This window comes from Lissotriton helveticus, chromosome 3_1 (genome assembly GCF_964261635.1).
Source record: "Lissotriton helveticus chromosome 3_1, aLisHel1.1, whole genome shotgun sequence".
Lineage (NCBI taxonomy): Eukaryota > Metazoa > Chordata > Amphibia > Caudata > Salamandridae > Lissotriton > Lissotriton helveticus.
Genome location: NC_136061.1, coordinates 763,149,304 through 763,171,455, shown reverse-complemented (window position 1 = coordinate 763,171,455; position 22,152 = coordinate 763,149,304). Strand labels below are relative to the sequence as shown.

General features: G+C 50.3%; 1 protein-coding gene across 1 annotated transcript in view; it reads left to right on the top strand.

The window, feature by feature from the left end:
* The window catches only part of IPO7 (importin 7), a 392,711-nt gene that overhangs the window by 159,179 nt on the left and 211,380 nt on the right, over positions 1–22,152 (top strand). The gene's annotated exons all lie outside the window — the stretch shown is intronic.

The following is a 22,152-nucleotide window of genomic DNA, read 5'->3' as shown; positions in this document are numbered from 1 at the left end:
TTGCGCACGGTCTCGAGTTCTTCCAACTCTTGGAGTCGGATTCAGCGGAGTTTTTCACTCTTCGGACGTCGAGGCCTTCTCATCGCGACACGACCGCTACTTTCAAGCATGGAGCGGAGTCCGTTTAAGTACTGTCCGCTCTGTGGGTCTAAGTACCCACATATAGACCTGCACCCGGTCTGTAACAAATGCCTTTCACCGGACCATGACGACGGCAAGTGCAAGGCTTGCGCTCAGTTCCGGTCAAAGAAAACTCTTAAGCTCCGGCGCGCGGTGTGCCTGGAGGCCAGACAAGCGGCCCCGGATCCAGAAAACATCTTCGGCGACCAAGAAGAAGATGAACAGGGTCATCATCTCCAGATATCCCCACCCGAAACGGAGGTCGAGGCGGATCCGGCGGACGACGACGAAGTCGCGGGTTAAGGCCTTGAATACGTCGACGAGGTAGGGGACGTCGAAGAAATTTATGGGGCCGCGGAAGATAGCTCAGGGGACGAGCTATGCCCCGAAGGTTTCGAAGATAACGATCGGGTCACGGGATCGCCAGTCGGCCTTACCCAAGACCCCGTGCCGCAAGCCACGGCCCCGCCATCAGGCCCGGCCACGGACATACTTGCTGAGCAGGCCACATCGAAACCGAAACCGAAACCTACAGTGTCGACTACACCTAAAATGGCCGACCCGAAAACGAAACCGAAACTTATGGACTCGAGCGTCCCTAAAATGGCGGCCGGCACACAGAAAACTACTGCACCCGCCGCAGCATCGGCTCCGTCGACCTCCGGTCCGCAGAAGTCGAAGAAGCCGGTCGATTCCAAAGGGTCAAAATCGGCGCAAGAGGAGGGATCCTCTTCAAAAGGTGGTCGGCACGGATCGACCGCGGCGACACCGTCTAAGCACGCCAAGGCCAGCGGCACGGCTCCGGTTACGCCTGGGACTCCGTTGGTCGGTCGCGTAGTGGACGCGGAACCGACGAAGGCGCACGGATCGACAGCTGGCACATCTGCGCATCGATCCAAGGACTCTGGGTCGGCGACAACTGCATCGGCGTCCAAACCTAAGAAAGGCCACCATGACGTCGGATCCGAGGGGAAGGTCAAGACACCCTCGTCAGCGCCAAAAGACACTGTGAGTGAAGCGTCCCCCATCGCCGCTTCGCTACAGAGAATCAGGGACAAGGCCGCTGCTATGTCGGCTCCGTTGCCGTCGCCTCAGACGCCGACGGACGCTCCGGCAAAGCCTAAAAGTAAGCTTCTCTTCCTTCTGCCGCCGAAAGAGGCTCCGAAGGCTTTTTCCACGAAATCGACGCCAAAGAAGTCGGATTCTTCTACGGCAGGTGCACCTTCAGGTCGAGAACTCGAATCAGAGGACGATTCGGAGCACTTCATCGACGCCAACACAGGCAAATTAACCCTATACAAGAGGAGGATCACTTCGGAGCCTCTGGACTCCTATGTCATCCCACTAAAGAAGAAAAGGGTGCCTCTGGACGCTTCTAACCTGATAGAGCCTATCCAGCCTCCTCCTAGAAGAAGCCCTACTCCCTCACCAGACCAATCTGAGGGTGAGGGATATGATGAACAGGACCAATACACCTTCCCCATCAATGAACCAGATGCACATCCACATGCATATGATGACATTGGTGACCAAGGCACCCAGAGTGTGGGGCAAGATCCACAACCATTCAGTGCACGTGCATCCCCAACAGAGGATTCTGCAGGTTTTCATGCACTAATTGAGAGGGCAGCTGCTAATCATGATGTGGACATGCATGCTGACCCGGTTGAAGAAGACTTTCTCTTTGACACGTTTTCAGTCTCTGAGAGGACTGTAAAGACACTGCCTTTGCTCAAGGGAGTCCTCAAACATGCTGCGGACATCTTTAAGGAACCCACTAGGGCGAGAGTGGTCAATCCACGTATTGAAAAAAAGTACAGACCAGCACCTGCAGACCCTGCATACATTCGGGGACAGTTGCCGCTGGACTCCCTGGTGGTCGCCAATGCCCGCAAACGGGCCAACTCCCAAACAACGGGTGAAGCTCCTCCCCCGGATAAGGAGTCCAAAGTGCTAGAGGCAGGGGGCAAAAGAGTAGCTGCACAGGCTGCCAACTTTTGGCGTATTTCTAATACACAAGCACTCTTAGCACGTTACAATAGGGCGCATTATGACACCCTAGAACAGATTGTACAACACCTGCCTCCAAAGTTTCAAGAGGGCACAAAACTGCTTATAGAGGAAGGAAAATTGATCTCCAACGCAGCCATTAAGTGTGCACTTGACGCCGCAGACACAGCAGCTAGGGCGATCAACACTAGCGTCATGCTAAGACGACAGGCTTGGCTCCGCATATCTGGGTTTAAACCTGATATTCAGACAACCATCCTTAATCAGCCAGTGAATCCTGATCGACTGTTTGGTCCAGATGTTGACACCACCCTCGAAGATAAAAAAGGACACAAACTGCTAAGTCCATGGGGGCCCTACAGTCACAACAGTTTCGTGGCAACAATTTTCGTCGCTCAGGTGCACGTGGAGTCACCAGAGGACAAATGGGTCAACAATCTCAATTCTCAAAAGGTGGAGCACAATCCTCGTTCACAAAACAGAACAAGGGAGGTTACAGAAATAACAGCAACAGAGGTCGCGGCAGAGGAAACAGCTCCCGCTCCTCTACCCCAAGCAAACAGTGACTCTCTGTCACTGCCCCCCGACCACTTAACACCTGTCGGGGGGAGACTGCAGCAGTTCCTGCCCGTCTGGAGAAACATCACCACAGACAGGTGGGTGCGTCAACTAGTCCAGTATGGTTATTGCCTAGAGTTGAAATCCACTCCACCCAACATCCCGCCAAGGCAAAGGCCTATGTCCGCAGAGCACTTGCACTTATTGCAGCAGGAGGTAGTGGTGATGCTGCAAAAAGGCGCAATCGAGCTCGTGCCAGTGGAGGAGGAAGGCACAGGGGTGTATTCCTTGTACTTCCTTATCCCAAAGAAGGACGGATCTCTCAGACCCATTCTGGATCTACGTCCCCTAAACCTGTATATACTGTCAGAACATTTCCATATGCTCACACTGCAACAGATTCTTCCCTTATTAAACCAGGGGGACTTCTTAGCAACCTTAGACCTCAAGGATGCTTATTTCCACATACCACTACACCCGTCCCACAGAAAATACCTCAGGTTCACTATCCAAGGCAAAAATTATCAGTTCAAAGTCCTACCCTTCAGAGTCACCACAGCCCCAAGGGTGTTTACAAAGTGTCTGGCGACAGTAGCGGCGCACCTCAGGAGGCAGGGCATCCATGTCTACCCCTACCTGGACGACTGGCTCGTTCAAGCCAAGTCAGAACAACAGTGTGCCGCGGACATGTCGACTACCATTCACCTCCTTCACGATCTAGGTTTCTCGTTGAACTACCCAAAGTCGCACCTTCAACCGGCGCATGTCCGGCAGTTTCTAGGCGCGACGATCAATACCCTGACAGCCGTGGCTCAACCAAACCAAGTCAGGATAGACAGCATGCAGTCTCTAATCCAGAAGTTCAGACCACAACACTCACTTCCAGCGAGAGTGTTCATGCAGTTGATAGGCATGATGGCCTCCTGCATCTTCATAGTCCCTCACTCACGGCTACATATGCGCCCGCTCCAGGAGTGCTTAGCAAATCAGTGGACACAGGCTCAGGGACAATTAACAGACCTAGTGTTGGTTACCAGTCGGGCATACGACTCTCTGCATTGGTGGACTCCACACAACCTTTGCAAGGGCCGACTGTTCCAGGAGCCAGTGCCACAGATTACCCTGACAACGGACGCATCTCTCCAGGGATGGGGAGCTCATCTGCTCAATTACACTGTGCAGGGACTATGGACGACGCAGCAACAGAAGATGCACATCAACTATCTGGAACTGATGGCAATCTTCATGGCACTCAAGTCCTTCATTGTACATCTGTGCAACAAGGTAGTGTTGGTCCGGACGGACAACATGACCGCGATGTACTACATTCAAAAGCAGGGGGGCACCCACTCACCACAGCTGTCATCTGGCTCAGGGCATGTGGAAGTGGGCCATTCAGAGGAACATCTTCCTCATGGCAGAACACCTCCCGGGCAAGGACAATCTAATGGCGGATCTGCTCAGCAGACACAGCCATCAAATGCACGAGTGGGAGTTACACCCATCTGTACTCCACCCGTACTTCCAGCAGTGGGGTCATCCGGAGATAGACCTGTTTGCAACAAAAGAAAACGCAAAATGCCAACACTTTGCCGCCAGGTTCCCTCACCCACAGTCGCAGGGGAATGCGATATGGATGAACTGGTCAGGCAAATTTGCGTACGCTTTTCCGCCAGCCCCTCTGATACCGCTGGTGGCAAGAAAGCTAAGGCAGCACGCGATGACTCTCATCCTAGTTGCTCCAACGTGGGCGCGCCAAGCATGGTACACCACGTTCCTCGAACTCTCAGTGGTGCCGCATCAAAGACTGCGCCTCACGCCCAGACTTTTGACGCAGAACCATGGAGAAATTCAGCATCCAGATCCGCAACAGCTCAACCTGGCGATCTGGCTCCTGAAGTCCTAGAGTTCGGATACCTTAACTTACCTCCAGAATGCATGAACATCATCAAGGAGGCAAGGAAGCCAACTACCAGAGCATGCTATGCTGCAAAATGGAAGCGTTTTGTCATTTACTGTACAGCCAATGACATCACCCCGCTAGATGCATCTATCCCTAACATCATTTGTTATCTGCTACATCTGTACAAGTGCAATCTAGCGTACACTTCCATTCGGATACATCTATCCGCCATCGCAGCATATCTTCAGAATAGGCAGCACCTCTCTGTCTTCAGAGTGCCGGCCATCAAAGCTTTCCTTGAAGGTCTGAAACGAGTCATTCCCCCAAGAACACCGCCAGCTCCGGTGTGGAACCTCAATGTGGTCCTCACCAGACTGATGGGACCACCATTTGAACCACTGCACTCGTGTGAACTCCAGTTCCTAACGTGGAAAGTGGCTTTCCTAATTGCTATTACGTCACTGAGGCGTGTTAGTGAGCTGCAAGCGCTCACAATCCAAGAGCCATTCATTCAGATTCATCCAAATAGGGTAGTACTACGTACTAACCCCAAATTCCTTCCGAAGGTGGTGTCACAGTTTCATCTCAACCAAACTATTGACTTACCGGCATTCTTCCAAAACCCACAAACGGTGGCGGAAAGAATGCTCCATACGTTAGACGTACGGAGGGCGTTGATGTACTACATTGACAGAACACAACACTTTAGGAAAACTAAACAACTTTTTGTTGCCTTCTCACCACAACACAAAGGCAACCCTATGTTCGAGGCATATGGGCTGCAGATGGTACATTTATGAATAGATCGCCATCTGGTGTTGGGCTCGGATGATTGCACTTTGTTTTTCTTCTGGAGAAGTCTTTGTCGTCATAGGTGACTCCTCCTCTCGGTGTTAGTGCGCATGGGCATCGGCTCCATCCTTAGATTGTTTTTTTCCGCCATCGGGTTCGGATGAGGATCGAAGCGCTCCTGACCGACTTCAACAAAGAAGGTTATAACCGGCGCGTATTCCTTTCCAAATCGACGGTATCGTTATCGAACGCGACTTCACTCCATACCGACGCGATTCGAAGGACGACGACTACGAGAAACTCGACGTAGTCCAGCCCGGGGTCCATGGAAAGGACTCCATTCAAAAAATGTCCAACGTGTGGTGCTAAGTTCCCACACAAGGACCTACACGAAGTGTGCAACCTCTGCTTGTCCCCTGAACACGAATCCAGGGACTGTGAGGCCTGTGCAGCGTTCTCGTCAAAGTCGACGATTAGAAACCGTCGAGCCCGAAGACACGAGGTATCGAGAATGCAGTCACAAGCAATCCCGGAGCTGTTCGAGGACCAGCAACCAGAAGAGGAGGAAGAAGAGGCCGACGAGGCGGGGTCAGAAGCGGACGAGTCCGACGTCGAGGAAATCGACGTCCAACAAACCGTGAGTGACGACGTCCCTTTACCGAAAAACAGACCCCGCACGGTGTCGACCCCGCCCTCGAGCCCGGTCAGACAACCGAAAAAAGTTTCCAACGCCCCGCCTTCGAGCCCGGCAACGAAACAGAAACAGAAACACTCGGTCCCCCATCATAGTGGTTCCGGTTCCGATAAACCAACCACATCGACACCGAAGCACCAGGTCAAGGAAAGCTCGAAGTCGAAGCAGTCCATGTCGACACCGAAGCACGCTTCGGCGCCGAAAACACCCTCGACACCGGGGACATCTTCGATACCGAAGAAGTCGGATCCGAACAAAACTTCGGCACCGAAAATACAAATGGACATTTCAAAGAAAAGACACCTTTCGGAACCGAAAACTGCGGTACCGACACAGGATCACGGAACGGATCCTAAACAAAAGACTTTGTTTATTGACCCAAAGACTGGCAAGGTAGTCACAGAGCTACCTAAAAAGAGGAAACATGAACATTTGGACGACAAGGCTCATCCAAAGAAGAGAACAATGGGGACGAATACAACTCCTCCCCCTTCTCCCAAACCTCACACACCATCTTTGCCTATTCCTCACAATAGGCCAGATATTCCTCCCACACGTCCATCTACACCTACAACAGATGGAGAAAGTGACACAGGGGAGGGGGGACACCCTGGGGATGATGAGGACACAATCCCAGAGGAGGCAGACCCATGGGAGGAGTATAATGTGGGATCAGGTAATGATACCGACCTTGAGTCATATCCCTCAAAACCTTCACCTCCTGATGACAATACTGGGTTTGCACAACTCATTACTAGAGCAGCAACATTTCATAAGGTAGACCTACATACAGAACCTCTAGTACAGGACTTCTTATTAGAGACACTACCTACTGCACAAAGAACATCAGGAACACTACCAATGCTAAAAGGCTTTCTCAGTCATACATCAGAGATATTCAAAGACCCAGTGAGGGCTAGGGTATTGAACCCAAGAATTGATAAAAAATATAGGGCAGCTCCAAAAGACCCAATATACATTAAGGGACAAATTCCTCTAGACTCACTAGTGGTCACAAACGCTCGCAAGAGAGCAAACTCTTTATCTACGGGAGAAGCGCCACCTCCTGACAAAGAGTCTAAGCTAATAGATGCCTCTGGCAAGAGAGTAGCATCTCAAGCGGCAAACAGTTGGCGCATAGCTAATACGCAAGCACTACTTGCAAGGTATGACAGAGCGCATTATGATGAGTTAGAAACACTCATCAAACATCTCCCTAAAGAACATCAAAAGAGAGCTGATCAACTTATACAAGAAGGGAAGTTAATTACTAACACTTCAATAAAGTGCGCCCTAGACGCGGCAGAAACTGCGGCAAGGTCGACAAATACAAGCATCATGCTAAGGAGACATGCATGGCTCAGTGTCAGGATTCAAACAAGAGGTACAAACCTCGTTACTTAATCAACCTTTTGATGGGAAAACACTTTTTGGCACAGGGACAGATGAGGCCCTAGAAAAAATGAAAAAGGATACAGAAACGGCTAAATCAATGGGAGCATTGCAGCAGCCGACACAAAGAGGTTCCTTTCGTAGATCCACCTATAGAGGAGGATCCAAAAGTACAGGTACAAACCAACAGCAAACCTCTTTTACACCTACATCACCCAGAGGTAATTCTAGAGGTGGATACAGGGGTAACAACAACAAGGGTAGAGGTCGCGGAAACAACAACCGCAACTCTCCAACCCCAAAACAGTGACTTCATAGAGCTTCCCCCAGACCATATAACACCGGTAGGGGGACGCCTATCACAGTTCCTACCTGTCTGGGAAAACATCACATCAGACAAGTGGGTAAGACAAATTATCCAACATGGTTATTGCCTAGAACTCACAGCTACCCCACCAAACATCCCCCCCCAAACAGCGTCCAATGAAACAAGATCACCTGACACTGTTAAAACAGGAAGTAATATCACTGCTAGAAAAGCATGCCATAGAGAAGGTTCCACAGCACCAACAGGGAACAGGAGTATACTCCCTATACTTCCTAATCCCCAAAAAGGACGGGTCTCTAAGGCCAATACTGGACCTAAGACCTCTCAACGCATACATAAATTCGGAACATTTCCACATGGTCACGCTCCAACAAGTACTTCCTTTACTGAAGAAAGGGGACTTTCTTTCTACACTGGATCTAAAAGACGCTTACTTTCATATCCCTATTCACAAAGCCCACAGGAAATACCTCAGGTTTGTGGTAGAAGGACAACATTATCAGTTCAAAGTCCTCCCATTTGGTGTCACGACGGCACCAAGGGTGTTCACAAAATGCCTGGCAGTGGTAGCAGCTCACCTAAGAAGACAACAAATTCATGTCTTCCCATACTTGGACGACTGGCTAATAAAAGCCAGGTCGCAAGAGGAGTGTCTGCAACACACACAAAAGACAATTCAGCTACTACACCAGCTAGGGTTCACGGTGAACTACACAAAGTCACACCTACAACCAAACAAAGTTCAACAATATCTGGGGGCTACCATAGACACAGAAAAAGCCAAAGTGTACCCCAACCCAATAAGAGTCCAAGCAATGCTTACAATCATTCAGAGATTTCAGCCACAACACTCACTAACAGCAAGAGTGTTCATGCAGCTACTAGGCATGATGTCATCCTGCATACTGCTAATACCATATGCAAAACTACAAATGCGTCCGCTACAAGAATGCTTAGCGACACAGTGGAATCAGGCTCAAGGACAGATTACGGATCTGGTGTTGGTAGACGACCGCACACACCGCTCTCTGAAGTGGTGGAACAGAACAAACATTACCAAGGGGCGGTCGTTCCTAGAGCCAATTCCACAGATGACAATAACAGCAGACGCATCGCTCACCGGATGGGGAGCACATATGGACAAATACACAGTACAAGGAAGGTGGAGTGTGCAGGAAAAAACACTGCACATCAACTATCTAGAACTACTGGCAGTGTTTCTAGCATTGAAAGCCTTTCAGATACATGTTATCCACAAAGCAGTCCTGATCAGAACAGACAACATGACAGCAATGTATTATATTCAAAAACAGGGGGGGACGCACTCTCTCCAATTATCCAGACTAGCACAGGAGATTTGGAGATGGGCCATTCCTCAAAACATCTATCTGTTAGCCGAACATCTACCAGGAGTTCAAAACCAGATAGCAGACATCTTAAGCAGACAGTCGGAACAAATACACGAATGGGAACTGCACCAACAAATACTGCAGCCATTCTTCCAAAGATGGGGACAACCAGAGATAGACCTATTTGCCACTCATCAGAACGCAAAATGCCAAAGCTTCGCGTCCAGGTACCCACATCACCTGTCGCAGGGCAATGCGTTATGGATAAATTGGTCCAACAAATTTGCATACGCTTTTCCCCCTCTCCCACTAATCCCATTAGTGGTCAGGAAACTGCAACAACATTCAATGACCATGATACTAGTAGCACCCACGTGGGCAAGACAGCCGTGGTTCACCACGCTCCTGCAACTCTCACAAGTGCCACATCAAAAGCTACGAATTCTACCCATGCACCTTACACAGAACCATGGAGAAATAATGCACCCAGATCCAACTCAATTGAACTTAGCGATCTGGCTCCTGAAATCCTAGAATTTGGGTACTTAGATCTCCCCCCAAATTGCATGGAAATAATTAAACAAGCGAGACGTCCAACCACCAGAGCATGCTATGCAGCTAAGTGGAAGAGGTTTGCTATACACTGCACTAATAACAATATCAACCCTCTAGACGTATCAACAAGGGAGATTATTTGCTACTTGTTACACTTACAGCAATGTAATCTAGCGTACACATCTATCAGAGTACATCTAGCAGCTATAGCAGCATACCTACAAAACAGGCAGCGCATATCACTGTTCAGAGTACCAGCGATAAAAGCATTCATGGAAGGTCTTAAAAGAGTCATTCCACCAAGATTACCACCTTCCCCAGTCTGGAACCTCAACGTAGTACTCACCAGACTAATGGGGCCACCCTTCGAACCTATGCATAGGTGCGAAATACAATTCCTTACATGGAAGGTGGCATTCCTTATAGCCATTACCTCACTCAGAAGAGTAAGCGAGTTACAGGCATTAACAATACAAGAACCATTCCTACAGATACACCAGAATAAAGTGGTTCTTAGAACAAACCCAAAGTTCTTGCCTAAAGTAATTTCAGCATTCCACATCAATCAGCCAGTGGAATTACCAGTCTTCTTTCCAAAGCCACAGACGGTGGCAGAAAGGGCTCTACATACACTAGATGTTAAAAGAGCCATTTCATACTACATAGAAAGAACACAAGACTTCAGGAAAACTAAACAACTATTTGTAGCATTTTCCCCAACACATAAGGGCAATCCTATCTCTAAAGCAGGCATCGCAAGATGGATTGTAAGATGTATACAAATATGTTACATTAAAGCAAAGAGAACATTAACTGTTCCTCCTAGAGCTCATTCCACAAGAAAACTAGGAGCATCTATGGCATTCTTAGGGAACATTCCCCTAGATGACATATGTAGAGCAGCAACTTGGTCTACACCACATACATTCACAAAGCACTACTGTGTTGATGTACAGGCTGCACAACAAGCCAGAGTGGGCCAAGCTGTATTAAAAACTCTATTTCAGACAGTTGCGACAGACACTGGTGACCACCGCTAGGGAGGTAACTGCTGTACAATCTATTCATAAATGTACCATCTGCAGCCCATATGCCTCGAACGGAATATGCTACTTACCAGTATGCATCTGTTCTTGGCATAGAGGGCTGCAGAGTGGTACATGCCCTCCCTCCCCGGAAACCTGTGTCTGTCCCAACATTATCTTATTTAGATACATTTACATGGGCATATCTTTATGTACTACACTACACTACTCCATCTAACCCTACTATGGCAAAACAATCTAAGGATGGAGCCGATGCCCATGCGCACTAACACCGAGAGGAGGAGTGTAGGAAGGTTGATCCCTGACTATGGTTGCCCCCAACTTTTTGCCTGGTGTTTTGCTGGTTTTCTGACTTAGTTGACCTGGGACCCTGCTATTCAGGGCCCCAGGCCTACTGCTCTCTCTGTAAAATGGATTCCATGTACCTTAGGTACATATCTAAATTGGATACTGAGCCACCTTATCAGTCCCTGTACAGTGTACCTTAGGTACCCAGGGCATAGGTGTACCCAGGGCCTACCAGGGGCTGCAGCATGTATTATGCCACCCCTGGCTGGCCATCCAAATCTGACACAACTGGCTGCTTGACAGCTGGGGCAAGGTGGTGTAATCACCCTTTGCTTTAGATATAGTATACCTATATCTAACCCTAAAATGGACACATAGATCTCCTATCAGTCACTCCTATGGCAGGCCTTAACAATCCTGAAGGCAGAGTGCTTGGAATCGTGTGAGATGGTGCTCTGGCATGAGCTGAGCCTGTCTGCGGCTTTCGGGATCCATCCCTTAGCCGTTTCCATGATATCGCATACCATATACTCTTAAGTGCATTATAATCCTCGCGGTTATGTGCCAACTCTGGTATCGCTTTATCAAAACATGTCGAGTAAGGTCTCATACGAATTGGAATACTAACCCCTCGCCAATTCTGGCGACGGGGTTAGCATTCCACCCTTCTAGAGGGACACGACATGTATGTAACCCCTAAACCCGGTTAAAAGTCAGACAGAGCCTTAGCATCCACAAAATGGATGCTGCCACCGAGACACAAGTCTGCCCTCCTGCTGCTGGGAGTCCTCCCAGAGCAGGAGATAAGGACAAAGGGTTTCCTGCCAGGGGCGGTGCCAGCACCGTCCCAGACAGGGTTTTGTGTATTGTAGGTAGGCAGGGCTTTAGAGGAAGGTGACTGCACGTGGCACCCCGGTGCTCACTGTGCATAGGCTGGCTGGAACCAGTTCCAGGGTCACTCCAGACCCTGTGCTGGGGAAAAGCCCGCCAAGGAAGTGGGTGTAACCACCCCCCTCCTAGTCCCACCCATAGGGCAGGACTTAGTCGCGTGCCAGCCCCTTTTTACAGGATAAAGGTAGAGACTGGCCCCCTTCCAAATCAGATCATCTTTGAATCCTGAAACTACTTTCTACGAAAGGAACTCAAGACTTCTTCCTAAGATTTCTCCCTTGTGACTAAGGAGTAGTCACCCTGCATCCGCAGGCACCATCTAAAGAACACTGCGGTCTGCTGTAAGTCCTTCCTCCGGAATCCGACTGCCCAGCTCGACGAGAACCGGCTTCCCTGGCACCTCTGACCTCTACCCACCTCTACAGCCCAGCTGAGAACCGTGGGTGCGACGAGACCTCAAGGGACCGGCCATCTGCAAGACTGCACGACTTCTTTCCAGCAAGCCCGCCGAGTGAATTCCTGGTGAGTGCTTTGGGGTCCGAGAAGCCCCCACCCTGAGCAGCTCCAGCACCGAAGAGCAGCCCCCCAGCATCTCCACGATCTGCGTGGGGCCCTTCTGCTTTCCGCTGCTCACCGCGTTGTTTGGCTACTAGCCCGTTGGCTTGTGGCCTTCCTGACGACGCCCGACGACATTTCTGCTGCTGGTCTGGTTGCTCCAGACTGGCCCTTGCTCCCTTCCAGAAGAGGAGCACCCTGGACCCTCCTGGTCCACTCAAGACGCCATTTTGAGTCCACCGCGTGGGCTTGAATTAGCCAAGGCTTGTTGCCCACTCCTGGGTAACTTCGACGCCGACGACTTCAACCTTCGTGGGACAGCTCGCACCTCCATCCTGGTCGCCGACAACGCCTCCTGGTCCGAGAGACTGCAGAGCCCAGCAGTGCCCACTCACCTGACTGCGGTGACTTCGCCCGGTGCCATCCTGGTGCCCACTTAATCACTGGCTAGTGATTCAAGAACTTGGTCCCCTCTGCTTTCAGGTTTTCTTCTTCCTTGATCCAGGCTTGGATCCATCGAACTTTCCTTCACTGGTCGCCTGCCAGCAACTTCTTCCTTCCAGGCTCCCGGTCCGGCAACGAGATTCCCGACGTCTTTTCAGACCTATGCAGCTGCAGCCCCTGGGCTAGGTAACTTCGGCACTTCGGTGTCCCAGCATAGCCTCACTATCCTAGGGTCAGGATCCACTGTCGTTTTCTTCCTACCAGGTCGGGTTCGCCCGTGAACACTAACTTTGCCTTTACTAGCCTCCATAGACTTTGTCCCGCATCCCGCGTGAGAGTGCACACTCTGCACCCGAGTCCCCTGGGCCTCCTAGTAGTAATCTAACGATTCCCTAGTCCAGTCCTAGCGATTCCAAAGCCTATTAGAACTGTTACTTACCTGCTAGTAATTCGCATTCCACTTTTAGTGTATATGGTTTTTCGTGCCCCTCGGGCATTTGTGTAACGTGCTAACTTAAAAGTATTTTCGTAAGAGTTTTGTTGTGTGCTTAGCACCCTGTCCTCATAAAGAGTACAGGGTTGTTGTGATTCTAATAAATACATAGTTTATTTTCATAACACTTGTGTGGTGTCCTTTCACTGGGTGTTCAAGGGGTAATGTGATGGTAAAACAGTTGGCTTAACACGCCCTCTAGAGTCTTAGCCTTAGACTGCTCGTATCCATGCTACTAGGATAGCTGGTCTATAAGGTTGACTTACAACCAATCATCAATAAGGGTTGTTTGGACTGATATATAGTGATCACTAGAATAGTGAGCACTGCACATCAGGCCAACTTCCCACATTGGTGAGCAGCGGTTGGGATTTGAGCTTGCTGTTGTTTTACCACACATGCCCTAAGAATATCTTGTGAAAGATCACATAAGTACTAAAGGTACATATAACTTAGCTTAGAATACTCTGAGTTCTACTGAACCAGCTGTTGTAGCTCCTAGGGCCTAGCACACCCTAAACTACAACTCTAGCAAGGGATCAGTAGGCAAACATATAGTGTAGGTAAGTGCACCACTTACACCTCACTAGAAAAGCATGTCGACTCAGGGGGACTCTACTGAGACTCCCCTGGTCAGTGTTGACCCTCCACAGGTCACTTCAAGATATGCAGCTCTCAATTTTCAGGAGATGAGGCAACTCTGTGTCTCCAGGAAACTGAAGCAGGGGTCTAACCCCACCATTCCCTTTCTGATAGGTCTCTTAGAGACATATGATGCCAGAAAGCTCTCTCAGTTACATGAGAGCATGCCAGCCTTAGAGGGAACCTCTGGGGATCCAGACCTCCCCAACACTGATTCAGCAGTTGAGGAGGAGGATCAGGAGGTACTCTCTGGGGATGAGGTAGACAAAGGTCTTGAGGTAGTCAGAAGGCTAACTAGGACCAACTTAGACTTACTTGGGCTAGGATCTGGGGGCCCCCCAGTACTAACCCGAAGTGGGCCTAACCTTGGAGTTAGGAGAAATAGATCTCTTTCTAGGGACTCCAATAGATCTCTGCACTCTAATGCCTCTTCTCAGGGGAGAAGGAATCCTCCACAGAGGAGATTTACTTCCCCTCAGAGAAAGGAGCATGAAGCTAGGATGAGACAAGCTGAACTGAGGATTGAAAGGGAAGAAATTGCCCTGGCCAAAGAGAAGCTTGCCCTGGCAAGAGAGCAGCAGATGAGTGGGCTAGCTCCCACTGGTGGCAGCAATCTCCCAAGAGATAGAGAGAAGGGTTTAGATACTAAACACCTGACTAAAATAGTGCCCCCCTTTAAGCAAGGGGATGATATCCAGAAATGGATGGCTGCTCTGGAGAGGGCCTGCACTGTGCAGAACATTCCCCAGAGTCAGTGGGCAGCTATACTGTGGCTCTCCTTTGATGGTAAAGGTAGAGATAAGCTCCTCACTACAAGAGTGGAGGATGCTAATGATTACCAGGTCCTGAAAAATGCACTGGTTGATGGGTTTGGTTTAACCACTGAGCAGTACAGGTTGCTGTTCAGGGACACCCAGAAAACTCAGTCTCAGGACTGGTCTGACTTTGTTGATTGTGCCACTAAGGCTTTGGAAGGCTGGCTACTGGGTAGTAAGGTTACTGATTTCAAAGGATTGTATAATCTAATTATGAGAGAGCAAGTCTTAAATAATTGTCAGAACCAGTTATTACACCAGCACCTGGTAGACTCTGATCTGACCTCTCCACAAGAATTGGGTAAGAGGGCAGACAAATGGGTCAGAACCAGGATTAGGCCCAAGAACCAAGGTGGTGACCAGAAAAAGGAATCAACCAAGCCTCAAGAGAAGGGTGGGAATAAATCTCCAGATCAAACCACATCAGGGCCCCAAAAATCCTCTGAGGGGGGTGGGTCCCAGAATCCTTCCAATAACCAGAAGAAACCTTATTGTTATCCCTGTAAACAGGTGGGTCATTTAAAAACTGACAGCAGTTGCCCAAAGAATAACAATAAGGAAAACATACCCCCAAGTAACATTCCCAAACCTCCTGTTACTACTAGTAGTAATCCCCCAGGTGGTGGGAGTGCCCCCAAGAATTTGGGTGCATTTACTTTGGGAGTTCCTGGGGACTCTGGCCTAACCAGGTCCCCAAACTTAGATACTCTTGTCTGAGAGACTGGCATGGGGTTTGCCAACTTCACAACTTGTCCCAACACTTTGGGCAAGTACAGACAGGAGCCCCTCATCAATGGTATAAAAGTTGAGGCCTATAGAGATACAGGGGCTAGCATCACTATGGTGACTGAGAGTCTAGTCCCCTCAAGGCAACTTTTACCTGGTGCCACATACCAGGTGACCAATATTGATGGAGTACAGAGAGATCATCCCATGGCAGTGGTCAATCTCAGCTGGGGAGGTGTCACTGGCCACAAGAGAGTGGCAGTGTCACCAAACTTGCCTGTAGATTGCCTACTGGGGAATGATTTAGAGCTCTCAGCCTGGGCTGAAGTAGAGCAAGAAACCCATTCTAGAATGGTTAACATCCATGGTAAGGTTAGTGGGGCAGTGGTAGCCACAGCCCCAGTCCAAGATATCCTCCCTGAACAGGTCAGGAGGGTTGTGCCAGTCACAACCCAATCTCAGACAACTTCCTTCCCAGAACAGGTTGTCAAGGCTGTCATGGTAACAGCCCACACCCAAACTGAGCCCCCTCCTGAAAAGTTTGGGAGAGTTGTGATGGCCACAGCTCAAACTCAGACAGATGATAGTGTTGTGAAGCCTGAAACTATGGATCACTCCACTCAGACAGAGAGTATTGAGGAGGAAGAGAAATCTCCCTCCCACCAGACTTTAGGAAAGGATCAGCCTCCTCAGGGAACTGATCTGACCCCTTGTGAAGAAACTGCCACAGAGGTAGTCAGGCCTAGCCTGGCAGAACCCCTGATGTCAGTGGACCCTTCCAAGGTGGGACCCAGTCTGGAGCAGGTAACCTGCCCCTCTCTACCCTGCCTCAGTCAGCCCAGGGCTGTAGAGGTCAGGGAGGCCAGTGGTGGACCCCAAAGGGCCCCCTGTCCAAAAGAACTTCCCAGTCAACAGATTAAGGGCACTGAAGCTAGTAGACCTAGCCAAGTGAAAATAAGACACACTCCTGAGGGATCCCCCTTAAAATTAGTTAGGGACCTCCCACAGATGGACACTGTTGGGCACGGCCAAACTTGGGACCTGAGGGCCCCAGACCTGAACTGTCCCTCCAGTAAGCCAAACAGAGGGACCCAACCTCCAGCTGTAGGTAGCCAGAGGTTGACCCTAAGAGCCCAAAACAACTCAGTCTTGGAAAGAAAGGCCTCTATGGTGGATAATGATTGGAGGAAGCTGAGCCCAAAGTTAGTGGAGCCTCACTTCAGTACTCCATTTCAGCACCAGCCTTTTTCTTTGACAAAACACACCACAGGTAGAGATTCCCTATGGTGGAGACCCTCAGACACCCTTAGGGTGAGGGATTGCTTAGTGGACCATGACATAGGGGGTAACCATGCCAGTGCTGGTACTTCCTTAAATGGCCACTTAGGCAATATAGGCTTACCTGGACAAGGATAGCCTTATCTCCTTTCGTTTGGGGGGGGGTTATGTAGGAAGGTTGATCCCTGACTATGGTTGCCCCCAACTTTTTGCCTGGTGTTTTGCTGGTTTTCTGACTTAGTTGACCTGGGACCCTGCTATTCAGGGCCCCAGGCCTACTGCTCTCTCTGTAAAATGGATTCCATGTACCTTAGGTACATATCTAAATTGGATACTGAGCCACCTTATCAGTCCCTGTACAGTGTACCTTAGGTACCCAGGGCATAGGTGTACCCAGGGCCTACCAGGGGCTGCAGCATGTATTATGCCACCCCTGGCTGGCCATCCAAATCTGACACAACTGGCTGCTTGACAGCTGGGGCAAGGTGGTGTAATCACCCTTTGCTTTAGATATAGTATACCTATATCTAACCCTAAAATGGACACATAGATCTCCTATCAGTCACTCCTATGGCAGGCCTTAACAATCCTGAAGGCAGAGTGCTTGGAATCGTGTGAGATGGTGCTCTGGCATGAGCTGAGCCTGTCTGCGGCTTTCGGGATCCATCCCTTAGCCGTTTCCATGATATCGCATACCATATACTCTTAAGTGCATTATAATCCTCGCGGTTATGTGCCAACTCTGGTATCGCTTTATCAAAACATGTCGAGTAAGGTCTCATACGAATTGGAATACTAACCCCTCGCCAATTCTGGCGACGGGGTTAGCATTCCACCCTTCTAGAGGGACACGACATGTATGTAACCCCTAAACCCGGTTAAAAGTCAGACAGAGCCTTAGCATCCACAAAATGGATGCTGCCACCGAGACACAAGTCTGCCCTCCTGCTGCTGGGAGTCCTCCCAGAGCAGGAGATAAGGACAAAGGGTTTCCTGCCAGGGGCGGTGCCAGCACCGTCCCAGACAGGGTTTTGTGTATTGTAGGTAGGCAGGGCTTTAGAGGAAGGTGACTGCACGTGGCACCCCGGTGCTCACTGTGCATAGGCTGGCTGGAACCAGTTCCAGGGTCACTCCAGACCCTGTGCTGGGGAAAAGCCCGCCAAGGAAGTGGGTGTAACCACCCCCCTCCTAGTCCCACCCATAGGGCAGGACTTAGTCGCGTGCCAGCCCCTTTTTACAGGATAAAGGTAGAGACTGGCCCCCTTCCAAATCAGATCATCTTTGAATCCTGAAACTACTTTCTACGAAAGGAACTCAAGACTTCTTCCTAAGATTTCTCCCTTGTGACTAAGGAGTAGTCACCCTGCATCCGCAGGCACCATCTAAAGAACACTGCGGTCTGCTGTAAGTCCTTCCTCCGGAATCCGACTGCCCAGCTCGACGAGAACCGGCTTCCCTGGCACCTCTGACCTCTACCCACCTCTACAGCCCAGCTGAGAACCGTGGGTGCGACGAGACCTCAAGGGACCGGCCATCTGCAAGACTGCACGACTTCTTTCCAGCAAGCCCGCCGAGTGAATTCCTGGTGAGTGCTTTGGGGTCCGAGAAGCCCCCACCCTGAGCAGCTCCAGCACCGAAGAGCAGCCCCCCAGCATCTCCACGATCTGCGTGGGGCCCTTCTGCTTTCCGCTGCTCACCGCGTTGTTTGGCTACTAGCCCGTTGGCTTGTGGCCTTCCTGACGACGCCCGACGACATTTCTGCTGCTGGTCTGGTTGCTCCAGACTGGCCCTTGCTCCCTTCCAGAAGAGGAGCACCCTGGACCCTCCTGGTCCACTCAAGACGCCATTTTGAGTCCACCGCGTGGGCTTGAATTAGCCAAGGCTTGTTGCCCACTCCTGGGTAACTTCGACGCCGACGACTTCAACCTTCGTGGGACAGCTCGCACCTCCATCCTGGTCGCCGACAACGCCTCCTGGTCCGAGAGACTGCAGAGCCCAGCAGTGCCCACTCACCTGACTGCGGTGACTTCGCCCGGTGCCATCCTGGTGCCCACTTAATCACTGGCTAGTGATTCAAGAACTTGGTCCCCTCTGCTTTCAGGTTTTCTTCTTCCTTGATCCAGGCTTGGATCCATCGAACTTTCCTTCACTGGTCGCCTGCCAGCAACTTCTTCCTTCCAGGCTCCCGGTCCGGCAACGAGATTCCCGACGTCTTTTCAGACCTATGCAGCTGCAGCCCCTGGGCTAGGTAACTTCGGCACTTCGGTGTCCCAGCATAGCCTCACTATCCTAGGGTCAGGATCCACTGTCGTTTTCTTCCTACCAGGTCGGGTTCGCCCGTGAACACTAACTTTGCCTTTACTAGCCTCCATAGACTTTGTCCCGCATCCCGCGTGAGAGTGCACACTCTGCACCCGAGTCCCCTGGGCCTCCTAGTAGTAATCTAACGATTCCCTAGTCCAGTCCTAGCGATTCCAAAGCCTATTAGAACTGTTACTTACCTGCTAGTAATTCGCATTCCACTTTTAGTGTATATGGTTTTTCGTGCCCCTCGGGCATTTGTGTAACGTGCTAACTTAAAAGTATTTTCGTAAGAGTTTTGTTGTGTGCTTAGCACCCTGTCCTCATAAAGAGTACAGGGTTGTTGTGATTCTAATAAATACATAGTTTATTTTCATAACACTTGTGTGGTGTCCTTTCACTGGGTGTTCAAGGGGTAATGTGATGGTAAAACAGTTGGCTTAACACGCCCTCTAGAGTCTTAGCCTTAGACTGCTCGTATCCATGCTACTAGGATAGCTGGTCTATAAGGTTGACTTACAACCAATCATCAATAAGGGTTGTTTGGACTGATATATAGTGATCACTAGAATAGTGAGCACTGCACATCAGGCCAACTTCCCACAAGGAGTCACCTATGACGACAAAGACTTCTCCAGAAGAAAAACAAAGTGCAATCATCCGAGCCCAACACCAGATGGCGATCTATTCATAAATGTACCACTCTGCAGCCCTCTATGCCAAGAACAGATGCATACTGGTAAGTAGCATATTCCTTCCAAAGCAGGAATAGCCAGGTGGATTGTTAAGTGCATCCAAATGTTATCAAAAGGCCAAGCGCACTTTAACGATACCCCCAAGGGCGCACTCCACACGCAAATTGGGGGCATCCATGGCTTTCCTAGGAAACATTCCTTTAGAGGATATTTGCAGAGCAGCCACGTGGATTACACCACATACCTTTACAAAACACTACTGTGTTGATGTACATTCCAAGCAGCAAGCTGCTGTAGGACAGGCTGTTCTCAAGACACTGTTTCAGGTTTCTGCAGCTGGCACGGGCAACCGCCGCTGATGGAGGGACTGCTATGTATTCTATGCTAAGATATGAATTTAGCAGCCCACATGCCTCGAACTGAATATGCTACTTACCAGTATGCATCTGTTCTTGGCATGTAGGGCTGCTAACATTCATATCGCCCACCCTCCTCCCCGGTGCCTGTCGCAGCTGCAGATATACTATTGTATTCAATCATTAGCATGGACATCCTTTACACTTTTCACTCCATCTTCTGCCACAATGGCGAAAAACAATCTGAGGATGGAGCCGATGCCCATGCGCACTGTAGTCCAGGGGAGGAGCCACCTATCTCAGGATACTTCGAAGACTCTTCCAGGACAACAATGTGCGATCATCCGGACCCAACACTAGGCGGCGATCTAATGCTAAGATATGAATGTTAGCAGCCCTACATGCCAAGAACAGATGCATACTGGTAAGTAGCATATTCATTTCAGTTCCTCTGCCACCAACAAACAGTGACTCCCTGTCACTGCCCCCCGACCATCCAACACCTGTCGGGGGGGAGACTCCAACAGTTCCTGCCAGTCTGGACGTCCATCACCACAGACAGGTGGGTCAGGAAACGTATCCAGTTCGGCTATTGTTTGGAGCTAACATCCACTCCACCAAACATACCCCCAAAACACCGTCCTATGTCGGCAGAGCACTTGCACTTATTGCAGCAGGAGGTTCTGGTGATGCTGCAAAAAGGCGCAATGGAGCTCGTGCCAGTGGAGGAAGAAGGCACAGGGGTTTATTCCCTGTACTTCTTAATCCCAAAAAAGGACGGCTCACTCAGACCGATTCTAGACCTACGCCCCTTGAACCAGTACATTCTTTCAGAACACTTCCACATGTTGACACTGCAGCAGGTTCTTCCCTTGTTACAACGGGGAGACTTCCTCGCAACCTTGGACCTCAAGGATGCTTACTTTCACATACCACTCCACCCTTCCCACAGAAAGTACCTCCGGTTCATTATCCAAAACCGGCATTACCAGTTCAAGGTACTCCCCTTTGGAGTAACCACTGCTCCCAGAGTGTTCACGAAAAGTCTGGCGACCGTGGCGGCGCACCTCCGGAGACAGAGTATACATGTCTACCCTTATCTGGACGACTGGCTCGTTCACGCAAATTCAGCCCAGCAGTGCGCCGCGGATATGTCCCACACCATTCACCTCCTTCACAGTCTAGGTTTTTCACTGAACTACCCGAAGTCGCACCTTCAGCCGGCCCTTGTGCGGCAGTATTTGGGCGCGACGATAAATACTCTGGCTGCCACAGCTCAGCCAACCCAGCGAGGATCGACAACATCCAGTCGCTGATCCAGAGGTTCAGACCGCAACACTCACTCCCAGCGAGAGTGTACATGCAGTTGATAGGCATGATGGCCTCCTGCATCTTCATAGTCCCGCACGCCAGGTTGCATATGCGTCCGCTCCAAGAATGCTTAGCGCATCAGTGGACTCAGGCTCAAGGACAGTTGAACGACCTAGTGTTGGTGACGGGTCGGGCATACAGCTCTCTGCATTGGTGGAATCCACACAGCCTTTGCAAGGGCCGACCGTTCCAAGAGCCTGTGCCACAGATTACACTGACGACGGACGCATCTCTCCAGGGATGGGGGGGCTCATGTGCTCCACTACACAGTGCAGGGACTATGGACGACGCAACAAAAGATGCACATCAACTACTTGGAACTGATGGCAATCTTCATGGCTCTCAAGTCCTTCAAAGTACATCTGTGCAACAAAGTCGTGTTGATCCGGACGGACAACATGACAGCCATGTACTACATTCAAAAGCAGGGAGGTACGCACTCCACAATTGTCTCATCTGGCTCAGAGCATGTAGAAGTGGGCCATTCAGAGGAACATCTTCCTCATGGCGGAACACCTCCCGGGCACGGACAATCAGATGGCGGATCTGC